This window comes from Triplophysa rosa, linkage group LG14 (assembly GCF_024868665.1).
Source record: "Triplophysa rosa linkage group LG14, Trosa_1v2, whole genome shotgun sequence".
In the NCBI taxonomy this organism is placed as follows: domain Eukaryota; kingdom Metazoa; phylum Chordata; class Actinopteri; order Cypriniformes; family Nemacheilidae; genus Triplophysa; species Triplophysa rosa.
Window position 1 is genome coordinate 12,025,554 of NC_079903.1, and position 12,043 is coordinate 12,037,596.

The following is a 12,043-nucleotide window of genomic DNA, read 5'->3' on the forward strand; positions in this document are numbered from 1 at the left end:
ACCACCGACAGGGATCATTTTGTATTACAGTTTTAGCACATAATTCTTTACTATTAAATTGAAAGTCTTGGAACTTGGCATCTAAGCTTTTGAACAGGAAGCACAGAAAGCCCGTTTAACATGTCCGTGAATAGGCACATGGAGTATTCCAATGCTACTTATGAAGAGCTCATAACCCATGTGTACCTCACAGCTTTGCACAACAGCTTCGTTCCAAGCTCTTTCATGTGGCAGCTAATGAATATGGCACTTTAGATTTTCTGAATTGTGTCTTTCCGTTCACTGGCCCCAGTGTTAACAACTCTTTATACGATTCTTAACACCTACTGAACTGCCTCTCAAGGTCACTCTGCCTGAGCGGAGAGCTGGAGAAAGCCACACAAAAACCTGAGAGGCTCAATTCCTATTCATTTGTCACATTTGCATGCATGCCTCTATACTCAATCACACAAAGGCCACGGTAGCTTAGCCATTGCCCCCTACCAATTACAAATGAGTCCATTAAGCTGTCTGCATCGGGCCCAGCCTCTTCATGGTAATGGCTTGTGAGATTTCCATCATAATCGCATAGCTCCCACTGCAGTCATGAGCGTAAGATGGAGGTGGGTTGTGGGGAACAAGCAAAGGACATTCCTTCAGCTTGGTTTACATGCTGATATAAACTGGTGATGTGAGAGAGTGATTTGCATGTGATTGCATTTTACATAGACAAATCATAACATTGATTTCAATTAAAAAACTGAAATTGGAATTGCCTTTATTTACCAGGAAACAGACGTTGAAGTTATCACATATTTTAGATTTTTTAGATGGTTGGCCCTTCTCGACTACTAGTTCAAGACAACTGTATTCAGACAGCACAGAGCCAAATGGAATGTTTCTTATAACTTCAATATTAACAGGCGGGGATGATTTACGTGCCTTTTCTATTAACAATCTCAGAAGAATAATGTGAACAGCTTTTATTACATGCTGGTTGTTACTCTGACACCTAATTTACAAAGTCTGTTAATGTCTAAAGGGAGACAACATTGCATTTATCTAGTGCATGTGTGAAGTCTGAACCAATTCTTGCTTGTCATATAACAACAACTCTATAAAGGTCTTTTCATAAGCAAAGGTAAATACTGCTCATAAATAACAAGTATTTGCATTTTTGCAAGTACAATATCATGGTGTTAAGAAACAACATGAATGGAAGTCATGACTTAAAGGGCCAGTTCACCCAAAATTACAAATTCTGTCATCCTTTAATCACCCTCAAGTTATTCCAAATCTTTATGAATTTCTTTGTTCCGATGAACACAGAGAAAGATACCTGGAAGAATGCTTGTAACTAAACAGTTCTTGGCCACCATTGACTACCATAGTAGGAAAAATTACTGTACAATGGTAGTCAAAAGTGCCCCAGAACTGTTTGATTTCCTACATTCTTCAAAATGTCTTCTTTTGTGTTCAAAAGAACGAAGAAATTTATAAAGCAATTTTCCTACTATGGTAGTCAATGGTGTAAATGAAGACAGAATTTAAATTTTTGAGCTAACTGTTCCTTTAAGAAACAACAGTTCGCCATTTATTGTGCATCTGATGCTTATCATCCTTCTCTTTAACCTCCTTTAACCTTGTGAACCTGCAACACTCTTTACAGACCCAGCAACCTCTATCTCATGTGTTAAAAACCCATGGTTCTCTCTACATTTCTTATAACCATATCTCTTCAACCGGTACACTGCAAGAGCGATTGCAGAAAATCACCTTGAGGACATCTAGCACTAATGTAGTACCTCAGTAGTGGAAGAGCATGAAGAAATATGATGGGACTTCAGAGGTATTAATCACCGCGACAGTGAGGAGCTCAGCCCCCAACCCCCGAGGGCTCAAGATAAGCTCGTAAAAATTGCACAGCCCTCCACAGGGCGCTCATGTCTTACTTGTTTATGGCAGCGAGTCCCAGAGGACATGGCAGGGATGTGCTAGCCTCTAAACCCACGCCGTCAGGAATGATGTATGACCATCATTACCAGAAAATATCACTTCAGCCGACCCATGATCTTGCTCCGCTAAGGGTCATATTATCCATGAAGAACAAATTACGGTCCCCTCCGCACATTTAAATTACTAGCAAAAAAACCCCAGCAGCGCAGAGATGGTGATATGTCATATGTGACAATGCCCTCCAGTGTAAAGCAGATAAAAACCCACCTGAGAAATCATCATCGTCCTACTGGTTGCTAAATTTCACTTGTGCATGCTGTCACAGTGAAGCAAATATACAGGAAGGGTTGTGCACTTGTGTTTCCCACAATTAGTTTATTTACACAACTGCGGATGAGTCGTGGCATCTTTACATTGTATTCTTCAGGCTTGACAAAGATGTTATTCTGGTATTCCTAAGCATTTATTTGTCAATAATGTTCAGCTGTATTAAATATTTGATAGAACAGTTAGTTCAGGTCCTCGAATACGATTGGACAAGAGGGCTGATGCAACCAGAAGAGCACTGGGACTGTTTTGTGTCACCCTCCCATTCTAACTGTTGAAATGATTGAAGATAGGCAGTTTCATCAGACACACGTGCCTGGACGGAAGATAACTTCCGGTCTGTGTTTGTTTTTTGGTCTGGCTAGTGGCTAATAATATAACTATTTAGTTTAATTTAATTTAAATTAATATTAATTAATATTATTTTATTGTATAACAATTGTATTAAAGCGACAACGAGCAACTTCTGCTCACTGTTGCCCCACATGGTTGATAAGCGGAATTGTCTGTTTACAGTGTCATAAAAACTGTCGCAAAGATTTCCCGCTGGCAGCCGACGGACCCGGCGGACCCAGATACACTATGAAAACAGCGCATAGTATGTATATATATATATATAACGACAACATTAGCCTACTCAACGACTGAACTGTTCAACATTTACGCGGTTTACTGGTTTGAACTAAAGAATCTGCTACTTTTTACCACAACACGTTTATTGTCGTTTTTTAGTCTTCATTTACAAGCACTACACACATTCATGACGAGACACGACAACATGCTAGCTATCGACACCGGCAACCATATATTATTTCATTTCATTTCATTTCAATTCAATTCAATTTTATTTATATAGCGCTTTTCACAATGTGCATTGTTCCAAAGCAGCTTTTTAGTAGAAAATAAGAAAAACACAGAGAGGTAAAACACAGCACAGTGCATGGTGTTTAGACCAAGCAAGATCATTCTAATAAATAATATCTAATAAATAATTAAATGAATAAATGCAGTCTCCCGGTGAGCAAGCCAACATTGCCCTGCTATTTATCTCTATATTATCTCTCAGCTAGTGTGAACCGGTGGTGCGCCAATGACACAGACTAATAACAAATACGTTCAAAAGTACAGGACAGTAACAAAATAGTTACAAATAACACTTACAAATCCAGTAGCAGGACCGCTAGGTCTCCATCCGTTTTGCAACCTGTTGCCTCTTGCTGCTCGCGCCACCTAGTTTAAGCCCTTCCGATATTGATTCGTGACCGGCCTCGTGTCCGATCACTCTCTCGCTTTCTTTTCTTTGCTTCCTCTGACAAAACCCTGTAGCAAAGCTCAATAAAACGGAAGGAAGGAGGCGGGAACCGGCGAACAATCAAACATTTTAATTCAAAATAAATAAACAATAAACAGCAATAAAACAGGCCTGCAGCCCCTCACGGACGACTGCCGGCCACACAAACATAAACACAAAAGTAACAAGCCGGCAGCCCCTCGCGGACGACTGCCGGCAACACTAACATTAACAAACTTAAACAAAACTTAATGCCCGGTCCTCTCTCGCCGTATTCCCCTGCCGCTCGGCCTTTTATGCTTCCGCTCCTCCGTGAGAGATACGAGGCCGGAATGACGCCCAGCTGACACTCATTATCAATCGCGTCCCTGCCTCGCTTCCTCCTCCCACGGCTCTCGTCACGCCTCTCTCGTCACAAACCCTCTTTGGTTTTTTTGGCTGGCTCTGCCATGGTGATGTTTTGGTTCGTTTCGTCTTACTGTTAGCTCTGCTGTTCGCTAACTTCTCCCAGGCTACGAGTAAAACGTGACGTATGCCGTAAAGCAGGGGATAGGCGGGGCTTGTACTGGCCCGAACACTAAAGTTACAAGTGCAATTTCAGCCGATAGGAGGCTGCTTAGGTAGCAACGGCAGTAAAATTCGTCCAGTTAAAAGCTGACCTACCACTTAAATAATTTTAGAGACATTATTTTAAGGTCAAAAAGTTGCTCGTTGTCGCTTTAAACAAAGTATGTTAATTTTACAATTTGTAGAATGGGTAACTTTGTCACATTTAAAGAAACCGTATGGGACATTGACATCTGTTGAGCTTGGTAGTGCATAGCTTGGTATTCTAAATTCAAAATGATGGAGAGGCAAGTTTAGCCAAGTAACGGTTCTTCTCGGTTTCTTTTGCTTGTTTCAGAAATAATCTACAGGCACTATTGTTTACGGATGTGTACCAGAAGTTAAATTCCATCCACAAATGTGCACATGCGCAGTAACGTTTGTTTTATTTATTGCTTTGAAACCGTCTATAGGAGAATTTCTTATATAATTCAAATTACGGTTGGTCACAATATACTGGTATTGACAATAACTATGATATTATTAACTTTGATCACTGATATTTTTATTCTATATTATATACTACATGTGCTATCATCATAAATAATCCAGCACCCTGTTGCGTTGTTGTAATGCTTGCATTTAGCATTTTGCGATTTTTCGATAGCATATTTTTTTCTCATTATAAAAATAAATTAGTGATAATATTGTTATCATGAGACCTTTTGCCCACTATGGATGGTTTCAAAGCAACAACATAAACAAACGTTTCTGCGCATGCGCGCCTAGCAAAAGAAATAACAACATATAAAATAACTTACATTAGTTAATGTATGTCTAGCCAGAATTATTTTGGGTTACCAGTAGAAGAACCGTTACTTGGCTAAATTTAAATGCGACAAAGTTACACGACCCATTTAACAAATTGTTAATTTAATACAATTAAAGGCTGGGTGTCCGATTTCTCTTGAGCCGTTGTTGATGTTCAAATCACCAAAACAGACACACACATACCCCCATATTTCGCTGTCGTCAGTGCTCGGCTCGACTAATGTCCATCTTGTGCACTGTACACCTTACTGCTGATTGGCTACAAGGTTGTTTTGGTACTCGGCCCGACTTTGCCTAAACAAGCGTAATTCGGAAATCGGACACCCCGCTTTTAACATACAATACAATATACATATAAATTGATATTAAAATTAATTGATTAAAATCTAAATAGTTATATTATTAGCCAGTAGCCAGGCCGGTCGGAGTGGAACTTCGGGCCGGGCACGTGTGCATCCGAAATGTCTTTAATCGTAAAAAATATTAATCTAACATTGCAACAGCCCTAATTCAAATAATTGTTGTAATATTATCACCAATATCAATAGTATATATTATTATATATGCAAGCATTAAATTTAAAAAATCTCTTGTGACGCAACAGATCAGGTTGTTAAAGGTGTACAGTGCATTCTCTCCACCTTTGCGAGATGAATCCCCTGCTAATTTATAACCGAGGAGAAACAAGCGGCTGATGAATAGTGTCCATTGTCATGCATCATTTACTGTAATAACAGGCTGCTATTTCCATACAAGAAATGACGAAAATCCTACATAAATTAGTTTCGAATTTCGCCTGTGGATGTTGGGAAGGGAATAAAAGGAGCTTGTGAGTTCTACCACCCAATATCAATTTCAAGGTCCATTTACTTCTTCATCCCTGATCCCTGCCACGCCGAACAGACGGAGACCCCTGAGTGGGCGCATATGGCGGAGGGTTGAGAGTCCACTGGAGCTGGTAATGATGGCAGTGGTGGACCGGTCCATCGCCGTGCCAGCGCTGGGGCTCCATCGGCGCGGAGTAATTGACAGCCATGAGCTTCCCTACAGAGCTCAAACACCGCAGTCTGCTCTCTGGCACACACTCCCTAATTCACACACGCAGACTTGGCTGCTGGCTCAGCAGGGGCAGGCCATCCAATTTACAGCTCTGTCCAGCACCGCCCCGGGAGCCATCTCCAGCCTGCCCAGCCAGCCCAACGGAGACTAATAAAGGGCTTCTCCGGCAGCTCATACATTATGGAGAGAGCAGAAACAGATCAGGAAAACACTGCCAGCGCAGAATGCTTTTTCTGACCGGAAAGAATCAATTGGGTTGTTGTGGGTAACCGCTCCCCTGCTATGAAGCTGTTCTCCGTTACACGGATGGGAAAATGATGGCGGTGAGGGGACAAACAAGATATTTTTGCTGGCGCTCACTTAGTTACATTCTTTGTGTAGCGGCTCAGAAGCTTTGCTCCAAGTTAACAGCACAGGAATGAAACAAAATTTACCATTGTGGTAAATCTTCATAGTGAGATGTAAAGCGACCTCCCTAAGATGACCTTGCTTCAATTTCCATTTAGCTATTGTCGAAAAGAAGCTAAATGTATAATATGAAAGGGACTTTATTTATGATGAAGCTTCATTTTATTCGGTTCTTGCATACATATGACAACACAGACCCCACCGGCCCACCGCTGAGTCTGCCTTGGCATGCTGTTACAATGAAACAAATTGTATTCTGTGATGCCTCGGCATGAGTCTTGGCTTCACTAACGTCCTTGGGATGCTTTACCATCTGGCAGTCCCATCACTGCGCTCACATTGCATTATAAAGCGAGACAGCACAGAATGTAGTAAAAGACGTGCTATCAGGTACTTACTTTAGAAAGTTGGTGTGTTTAGTAGTAAAATTAGAAACAGTTTGTTTATGGATGACAGCTACTTTCACACTCTTTGTGTAGTTTGTATATGATACAGTATATAGTATATAGTGTCCCCAAACATATACAGACATTTAAACTGCACACAAACTGTATGAATGTCTTTGCATGGTGTAACAAGATATATTATCAAATCAAGTGTTTATTTATTTAAAGGTTATATTGCACATACACACTTTTGAAGACTAACATTACAAATTAGGTTAGGTATATATAGCCGTCAAAAAATACCACGCTAATATTAGTGTCTGCATCGCTGCCGGCAGTTTGTTTGTATCCCTGCACTTGTACTGCGTTTTACTATTAGTGTATTTTATTATCGTTACTTATCACTGTCGTTGCTAACTTATTCTGATATCTCAATAACCCTGTTCTTGTTATTTACTTGAAGATTCTAAACCAAAATTGATAGTTAACTTAACGCCGTTAGCATAGCATTAGCGTGTTAGCTTGCTTTCTGTTTACACTGTGGAATATCATCTTGCCTCTAGTTTGTCTTGCGTGCTAACTGTTTCTCTTTTTAAGTGTATATACTACGATTCATCGAGCAACCTTGGTAAGTCGGAATTGCTCTTCAAACCCAGTGAGTTATGGCTTCTATTCCTATTATTGTTACTTGCACCTCATGTCATATGTTTAGCTTAGCCTTCTCTGTCAGCTGCGAGGGTTTTATATGCAATAATTGCAGGGAAATAGTTAGGCTGACAGAGAAGATCTTAGAATTAGAGTCTCGCATCCAATCTTTATCTGAGGATAGTAAGAGTGTAAGGACCATAGAAAACACTTTGGATGTGAGCAACGTTAGCGCACACAGCTCGGTTCCGGTTGAAAATCCCCCGCAGCTGGGAAACTTTACTGTGAGATGGCGTAGTCGCAGGACAAAACCTGCTGAAAGTGCCCTAGTTATCAGTGATTCTATTGTTCGGAACGTTAACACAGAGGCACCAGCCACCATAGTCAAATGTTTACCGGGAGCCAGAGCGCCTGAGAGCAAGTCAAATTTAAATGTGCTGGCTAAGGCTAATTCAGTAAGATTATTATTCACGTCGGCACAAATGATGGTTGACTCCGTCAATCGGAGATCACAAAAGATAATATTAAAGAGGTGTGTGAGCTCGCAAGCACAATGTCAGACACTGTGATATTCTCTGGCCCCCTCACTGCTTATCGTGGTGATGAGGTTTATAGAAGATTATCATCACTAAATGGCTGGTTGTCTGAGTGGTGCCTGCAGAATGATATAGTTTTTATAAATAACTGTAAGAGTTTTGAGGGCAGACCTGACCTGTTGAAACGAGAATGTCTCCATCCCTCCTGGGCTGGGGCTTCCATCCTGTCTAGAAATATGGCACAAAGTCTTAATAATGCTAAAACTTGACTCACTGGGGCCCAGGTCAGGGAGCAGACAGTATGGCTTAACCAACTGTCTGCTTGCAGTATCACGTCGCAGAATACACAAAATGTACAACATGTAATAATCCCTTCTCCCAAACATCATAAAATAGAGACTGTGTCTGTTCCCGGATTAGCAAACATAAAATAATGCGTAAACCTCTTGAAAGTAATTTAATAAACGTTAAACAAATTAAACATGAACAAAATACAGATAATCAACTGTTACGACTCGGATTGCTAAATATTAGATCTATCGTTTTTTTGTTAACGATATGATAACAGATCATAAAATAGACATGCTCTGTTTGACAGAAACATGGCTAAAACCAGATGATTATATCACTTTAAATGAATCTGTCCCCCAAGATTATTATTATAAACATGAGCCTCGTCTAAAAGGCAGAGGGGGAGGTGTCGCAGCACTTTACAATAACTCTTTTAGCATTTCCCAGAAGTCTAACTCTAAATACAATTCTTTTAAAGTCATGGTACTTCATGTATCAACACCTAATACTAAGGATAAGACATTTTTTAAATGTATTCTAGCTATTGTATATAAGCCTCCAGGGCACCACATAGATTTTATTAAAGAATTTGGTGGGTTCTTATCAGAACTAGTACTGGCCGCAGATAGAGTCCTTGTCGTTGGTGACTTTAACATCCATGTAGATAACGATACAGATGCCTTAGGAATGGCTTTCAAAGACACTCTTAATTCCATAGGTGTTAGTCAACATGTGTCAGGACCCACTCACCTTCGTAATCATACTTTAGATTTAAAACTGTTTTACGGTATAAATGTGGACGATGTTAAAATCCTTCAGCAGAGTGAAGACATTTCGGATCATTATCTGGTATTATGTTTGCTTCACTGGCCTACGGCTGCAAATCAAACTCCTTGTTACAAATATGGTAGAACAAGAACTTCAACTACCAAAGATGTGTTTCTCGATAATCTGCCTAAATTGTCTCAAATCTCTAACATGAGAAATAACGTTGAAGATCTTGACATTACCATTGAAAATTTTAACTCCACCTTCTCGGAAATGCTAGACACAGTTGCTCCTCTGCGTTTAAAGAAGATTCAAAATGGCAGTCCCAACACCGTGGTATAATGAACACACTCAGGCTCTAAACTAAAGAAAGCGGCCCGAAAAATGGAGCGCAACTTTAAGAAAACTAAATTAGAGGTATTTCATACAGCATGGAAGGATAGTATTCGAAAATACAGGAAAGCCCTAAAAACGTTTAGATCCGCCTACTTTTCATCACTAATAGAAGAAAACCAGCGCAACCCTAGGTTTTTATTTAACACAGTGGCTAAATTAACAAAAAATAAATCGTCAGCAACTTCAGATTCTGGATATCACCCGCTGAACAGTGAAACCCGCTGAACAAACTAACTACAGCGCCCCTAAGGAGAAATTACAATTATTTTCAATTATTTTATTTTGCAATTGCTTTCACTGTGCGTGTCTGCGTGCGTGCTTGTCTGTGTGTGTGTGCGTCCGTGTGTGTGTCTGCATCCGTGTGTGTGTCTGTGTGTGTTAGTACGTGTGCATATTGTGTGTGTGGAGTGTTTTGTATGTGGGTTTGTCTGTCTTCTGTGTTTTCACCTTTTTCTTGTTTTTACAGGTATAACTTTAATTGTTTTGCTTATAGTCAATATGTCTCGTGTACAGCTGCTTTGTAACAATGAAATCTGTAAAAAGTGCTATATAAATAAAGTTGAGAATATTCGTTTAGTTTTTCTGAATTTACTATATAGAGGTGTGTGCATAAATTATCATTTGTTTCTTTTGTGAACTACTGACAATGTTTGAAAACTAGAGATTAATTGTTAATTGTTATTTATTCATATAATTCAGCAAACTGGTGATGTTTATGATTTCTATATACAGAGAATAAATTCATTGCACTTTTGATTGACAGGATATATCCGCCCAGATCATCAGCTGTTTTTAAACTATCGGTGCCGATAGAGTGAAAAATTGCATTTATCGACCGATACCGATTTTTGGCCGATATATCAGTGCATCTCTAAAGAAAACTATTCATACTCATGTTCAAACAACACAGTAATGTTTTAAATGTATTTTAGGATCAGGTAAAAAATTTATATTTAAAGAAATAAGCCTGATTTTTATTCATAGCCTTCATGCGTCTTTGGATTCTCTCAGTCTTTCACATTGCTGTTGGGTGACTTTTTATGTCATTCCTGAGGTTTGTTTCCATTGGAATTCAACACTGAACTGGAAGTGCAAAAATACATGTAGAAATACTGATCAAAGGCAAAACTGGAGTGGTCTCATTTTTTCCAATGCCTGTATATTAACAAAACATCTGAGGAAAGTTTTGTGACCATTTGTTTGTAAATTATCTTGACTTGATATATTGTTTTAAATGACATGAACTGTGTTTCAAAGATATAACTTATGTGTACAAAAGTATCAAAGTAGTTTTAGGGACCACTGTGTTTGTATAAAAAGAAAATGTTTTTCTTAAAGGTCCTTTTGCTTTCATTACATGTCTTCTTTTAGCAAGCCTTTGGAATTAGTTGTTGGTCAAAGTGGTCTAAAGGGGAATTAGTCAGAGGCAGGGGCGTAATTTCCACTGGGGACAGGGGGACATGTTCCCCTCACTTTTCAAAATCTTGTTCGTGTCCCCCTCACTTTCAAATTTGTTTGTAATGATTTTTTAACCACACGCCGTCATCGCCACGGAGAAGTACTAGGACCGAGCTGGGCACAGAGAGTCTGCCTGCGTCGATGCGCGCATCGCGTGCACACTAAAAATAGATCACTGAATGATTGTTTTCAATCACGTGATTTTGATTTGAATTTAATACAAATTTGTTTTTACGTGGTCGTTGTTTTAGGCTATTAAGCGGTTTCCTTATAATGGACTTCTATGGGGACAAAACGCGATGCGTGATTTATTACTTTTTTCGTTTGACAAGGACTCGTTCTTTTAACAGCAATTAGTGTTTATGACAAGGCTTGACAGAAACGTGGGCTTCCCTGGTCGTTGTTTAGGTATGTTAAACCTCGTTAAGCATTGTAGAAAGTCATCCGGCTCGTCTCCTTCCGACCGCAGATTCAGGTTTAGTTTTTCAGGTTTTCCTACATTTCTCAGTCAATATTCGCATTTTCCCCCTTCATGAACATCAACTTTTGCTACACAATAAAAACATCTTTTGGTTTCATGGTTTAATCAATTTAAACAATCAAAAACAACGCAAAACATAGGTATTTTGAATTTGTGATAGGATTCAAATTCCCCCATTCTGTGTCCCCCCACTTCTCAAACCAAAGTTACACCCTTGGGCAGAGGTGTGTGTGACTCGCATTAAACAACTGACCCTAATCTCTGGCCCTTTTTGCACGGCAACACTGCAGATGCCAGGCCAGGAATCAGCAAGCTTCATCCATCAGCTTAATGGCAGGTGGCAGGGGCTCCTCGTGCTCAATGTAGTGGAAAGCAAGGCTTTATTACCTCACGCTTCTCACTGAGAGATGAAGACAATGGTGACACACTAAAGACTTTCCATTGCTGGTGGTCATGGTTGCTACACCAATTTAACTCCATATGTTCTTGAAGTCTGTTATTGGGGCGCAAAATTTTATCTCAAGACGAGCGTGCCGTCCTTCAAAAACAAAACCTCCATTCTTGTCTGTCTGTGCGATTTCATCAGGGAGGCAAAATGGAGTCTGCAAATTATTCTCGACAGGTGAAAACTGTCACGGTGTTTATCGCTGCGAATACGAGCCGATGTCTTTTGACTTCCATGGAA